Genomic DNA, 6000 nt, shown 5'->3' on the forward strand with positions numbered 1-6000 from the left:
AAGACACACATAGGCTAAAAGTAAAGGGATGGAGGAAATTTACCAAGCTCCTAGTCTCTGAAAAAACAGACTTTAATGAAGATCAAAAAAGACAAGGGCATTACATAATAGTAAAGGGAATAATTCAATAAAAAATCTCAATATTCTACATATATATCTACCCAATACAGTAGCACCCAGATTCATAAAACAAATTCTTAGAGACCTACAAAGAGACTTAGACTCCCGTACAATAATAATGGGAGACTTTAACACCCCACTGTCACTATTAGATCAATGAGACAGAAAATTAACAAGGATATTCAGGACTTGAACTTAGCTCTGGTTCAAGTGGACGTAAGAGACATCTACAGAACTCTCCACCCCAAATCAACAGAGTATACATTCTTCTCAGTGCCATATGGCACTTAATCTAAAATCGACCACATAATTGAAAGTAAAACACTCCTCACAAATGAAAAAGGACTGAAATCATAACAATCAGTCTCTCAGACCACAGTGGAATTAAATTAGAACTCAGGACTAAGAAACTCACTCAAAACCACACAATTACATGGACATTGAACAGCTGCTCCTGAATGACTCTTGGCTAAGTAATGAAATTAAGGCAGAAATAAATAAGTTCTTTGAAACCAATGAGAACAAAGAGACAACATACCAAAATCTCTGGGACACAGCTAAAGTAGTGTTAAGACAGAAATTTATAGCACCAAATGCCCACATCAGAAAGCTAGAAAGATCTTAAATTGACCCCCGAACGTAACAATTAAAAGAGCTTAGAGAGGCAAGAACAAACTAATTCAAAAGCTAGCAGAAGACAAGAAATAACTAAGATCAGAGTAAAATAGAAGGAGATGGAGACACGAAAAATCCTCTAAAAAATCAATGAATCCAGGAGCTGTTTTTTTTTTTTGAAAAAAATAACAAAATAGACAACTAGCTAGAGTAATAAAGAAGAAAAGAAAAAAGAATCAAGTAGACACAATTAAAAATGATAAAGGGGATATGACCACGGACTCCACAGACTCCACAGAAATACAAACTACCATCACAGAATACTATAAACACCTCTACACAAATAACCTAGAAAATCTAGAAGAAATGGATAGATTCCTGGACACATACAGCCTCCCAAGACTAAAGGAGGAAGAATTTGAATCCCTGAATAGACCAATAACAAGTTCCGAAGTTGAGGTAGCAATTAGTAGCCTACCAACCAAAAAATAAGATAAAAGCCCAGGACCAGACAGATTCACTGCTGAATTCTACCAGAAGTACAAAGAGCAGCTGGTACGATTCCTTCTGAAACTATTCCAAACAATTGAGAAGGAGGGAATCCTCCCTAACTCATTTTGTGAAGCCAGCATCATCTTGATACCCAAACTGGGCAAAGGCACAACCATAAAAGAAAACTTCAGGCCAATATCTCTGATGAACATTGATGGGAAAACCTTCAGCAAAATACTGGCAAACAAAATCCAGCAGCACATCAAAAAACTTATCCACCATGATCAAGTTGGCTGCATCCCCGGGATGCAAGGCTGGTTCAACATATGCAAATCAATAAACGTAATCCATCACATGAACAGCACCAAAGACAAAAACCACTGGGTCATCACAATAGATGCAGAAAAGGCCTTTAATATAATTTAACATCCCTTCATGTTAAAAGCTCTCAATAAACTAGGAATTGATGGACCATATCTCAAAATAATAAGAGTTATTTATGACAAACCTGTAGCTAATATCATACTGAATGGGCAAAAGCTGGAAGCATTCCCTTTGAAAACAGGCACAAGACAAGGATGCCCTCTCTCACCACTCCTATTCAACATAGTATTAGAAGTTCTGGCCAGGGCAATCAGGCAAGAGAAAGAAGTAAAGTGTATTCAAATAGGAAGAGAGGAAGTCAAATTGTTTCTTTTTACAGATGACATGATTTTGTATTTAGAAAACACCATCATCTCAGCCCAAAAACTCCTTAAGCTGATAAGCAATTTCAGCAAAGTCTCAGGATACAAAACCAATGTGCAAAAATCACAAGCATTCCTTTACACCAACAATAGATAAGCAGAGAACCAAATCAAGATTGAACTTCCATTCACACTCTGGGAATCACAGTTTCTCAGCTTTCTTGTGGAGTTTGCAGCAGCAGGCTACTTCTTTCAAAGGTCTGTGAATTCTTTTTTTTTTTTTTCTGGTATGTTCCTGTGGTGGTTCTTGGAGCAAAAGTTCACAAAGTGAGCCTCCACACACTGTCTGTCCATCCAAGTGGGAACTACACATTAGTACTGTCTCCTATCCACCATTTTCTTCAAGTTATCTCCATTTTAAGTCTTTTAAACATGCATTTAAGCTATACAAATTATAGTATTAGACACTGCTATAACACACTATATTGTGAGATATAGTTATTTCTTTTCTTAAAAATATATGGGTTCACGTGCAGTTGTGTGTCATGGATATATTACATAATGTCAAGGTCTGGACTTTTAGTGTATCGATCACTTGAGTAGTGTACATTGTACCCAATATGTTATATTTTGTTCTACACCCTTTTCCACATTTTCACCTATTATAGTCTCTAATGCCTATTATTCCACTCTGTAGGTCCATGGGTAGCAGTTATTTAGCTTCCACTTATAAGTGAGAACATGTGGCTTTTGACTTTCCGTTCCTGAGTCATTTCAGTTAGAATAGCCTCTAGTTCCATCCATGTTGCTGCAAAAGTATTGATTTATTTCTTTTTTTATGGCGGAGTAGTTTTCCATGTTGTGTATGTGTGTGTGTGTATCACATTTTTAATTCAGTCATCTGTTGATGAACACTTAGGTTGATTCCATGACTTTGCTAATGTGAATAGTGTTCTGATAAACATATGAGTGCAGGTGTATTTTTAATATAATAATTTATTTTCCTTTGGGTAGAAAAACAGTAGCAGGATTGCTGGATTAAATAGTAGTTTTATGTTTAGTTCCTTGAGATATCTTTACACAGTTTTTCGTAGAGGTTGTACTAATTTACACTCCCACCAACAGTGTATATGTGTTCCCTTTTTTCCACATCCTCACCAACATGTTATTTTTAGACATTTTAATAATAGTAATTATGATTGGTATAAGATAGTATCTCACTGTGGTTTTATTTTGCATTTCTATGATAATTCATGGTGTTGAGCATTCTTTTCATATTTTTTGGCTGCTTTTGTCTTCTTTTGAAAAATGTTTGTTCATGTACTTTACCCACTTTTTGATGAGGTTATTTGTTTTTTTCTTATTGAGTTCCTTGTAGATTCTACATATTGGTTTTTTTGTCAGATGCATAGTTTGCGGATATCTCTCCCATTCCGTAGGTTGTCTTTTCTCTGTTGATTATTTCTTTCACTGTTCAGAAGCTTTTTAGTTTAACTACATCCCATTTGTGAATTTTTGTTTTTGTTTCATTTCCTTTTGAAGGGTTAAACATGATTTTTTTTTTTTTGGCCTCAGCCAAAGTCCAGAAACATTTTTTCAAGGTTTTCTTCTAGGATTTTATAGTTTGAGGTCTTACATTTGAATCCTTAATTCATCTTGCATTAGTTTTTGCATATAGTGAGAGATAGAGGTCTAGTTTCATTCTTCTGCATATGACAATCCAATTTTCCCAGCACCATTTATTGAATAGGCTGTCGTTTTCCCAGTTTATATTTTTGTCAACTTTGTCACAGATAAATTGGTTGTAAATACATGGCTTTATTTCTGGGTCATTTATTCTGTCCCATTGGTTTTTATGTACATTTTTACACCAGTGCCATGCTGCTTTGGTTATTACAGCCATGTAGTATAATTTGAATTCAGATAAGTGATGGCTCCAGTTTTGTTCTTTTTGCTTAGAATTACTTTGGTTATTCATATACATACTTGGTTTTATAAAAATTCTAGCACTGTTTTCTTCTAATTCTGTGAAAGAACACATTGGTACTTTGATAATTGCATTGAATTTATAGATTGGTTTGTGTAGTACACTTATTTTTAAAATATTGGTTCTTTTGATCTATTGCATGGGACTCTTTTTTCCATGTGTTTGTGACATCTGTGATTTCTTTCATCAGTATTTTGTAGCACTTTTGTGGAGATATTTCACCACCTTGGTTACATGTATTCCTAGACTTTTTTGTAGCCATTAGAAGAGAGATTGAGTTGCTGATTTAGTTATCACTTTGATTGTTATTGCTGTATGAAAATACTACTTCTGATTTTCCCATGTTGATTTTGTTTCTTGAAATTTCACCAAAATTATTTATTAAATCTAGGAGTCTTTTGGAAGAATCACTAGAGTTTTCTAGGTATATGATTATATCATCTATGAATAGAGAAAAATTAGCTTTCTCTTTTCCAATTTGAATGCCTTTTATTTATTTCCATTGCCTGATTGCTTTAGCTAGCACTTTTAATACTGTGTTGAACAGAAGTGGTGAGAGTGAACATCCTTGTTTTGTTTCAGTTCCTAGGGGAATGGTTTCTATTTTTCCCTGTTTAGTATGATATTGGCTATGAGTTTGTCAATATGGCTATTATTATTTTTAGAAATGTTCCTTCTATGTCTAGTTTGTTGCATGTTTTAATCATAAAGGAATAATGAACTTTATCAAAAGACTTCTGCATCTATTGAAATGATCATATCATTTTTTAAAATTATGAGGTGTGTTACATTTATGAATTTGCATATGGCGAACCATCCCTGCATTCCTTGGAAAAAATCCACTTGATTGTGGTATATTATCTTTTTGATATGCTGCTGATCTTTTTTTTTTGGCTAGTATTTTGTTGAGAATTCTTTCACTTATATTCCTCAGGCATATTGGCCTGTAGTATTCTTTTTTTATTGTTTCCTTGCTAGTCTTTGGTATCAGGGTGATGCTGGCTTCATAGAACGAGTTAGGAAGAATTAGATTCCTTTATTTTTGGAACAGTCTCAATAGGATTGGTATCAGTCCTTCCTTGTACATCTGGTAGAATTTCGCTGTCAATCTGTCTGGATTTGAACTTTTGTTGGGGATAGACTTTTTTTATTACTGATTCAATCTTACTAGTCACCACTGATCTGTTCAAGATTTTTATTTCTTTCTTGTTCAGTCTTGGGAGGTGTATATTTACAGGAATTTATTTTCTCTAGGTTTTCTAGTTTATGTGCATAGAGATGCTCATAGGACTTGCTGGTGATCTTTTGTGTTTCTGTGATATCAGTTATAATGTCACCCTTATTATTTCTGATCATGCTTATTTGAATCTTTTTTCTAGCTAGTGGTCTATCAATTTTATCTTTTCAGAAACCAACTTTTTACTTCATTGATCCTTTTATTGTTTCTTTGGTCTCAATTTCTTTTATTTCTGCTCTGATCCTTGCTATTTCTTTTCTTCTGCTGCCCTTGGGTGTGGTTTGTTGTTTTTCTTGTTCCTTGAGGAGCAACATAAGGTTGTTAATTTGTAATCTTTGTATATTTTTGATGTACACTTTTAATGCTGTAAACTTCCCTTTAGCATTGTTTTTGTTGTATCCCAGAAGTTTTGGTATTTAGTGTCTCTATTTTCATTTGTTTCCAAAATTTTTTAAGTTAAAGCTTTAATTTCATTATTGACCCAATGGTCATTCAGGAGCAGGTTGTTTAATTTCCATTTATTTGTATAGGTTTAAGGGTTCCTCTAGGTATTGATGTCTAGTTATATTCCACTGTGGTCTGAGAAGATACTTGATATGATTTTGATTTTTTAAAATTTATTGAGACTTGCTTTGTGGCCTAGCTTATGGTCTCTTTTTGAGAATGTCCTATGTGTACAAGAGAAGAGAATGTATGCTCTGCCATTGTTGAATAAATGTTCTGTTAATGTCTGTTGGGGCCATTTGGTTTAGAGTTCAATTTAAATCCAGAATTTTTTTTGTTGATTTCCTGCTCTGTCAGTGTGGTGTATTGTTTTGTTGTCTAACTTTTTTCTTAGGTCTAATCATATTTGTTTTATGAAG

This window comes from Pan paniscus, chromosome 5, assembly GCF_029289425.2.
Source record: "Pan paniscus chromosome 5, NHGRI_mPanPan1-v2.0_pri, whole genome shotgun sequence".
NCBI classification, from domain to species: domain Eukaryota; kingdom Metazoa; phylum Chordata; class Mammalia; order Primates; family Hominidae; genus Pan; species Pan paniscus.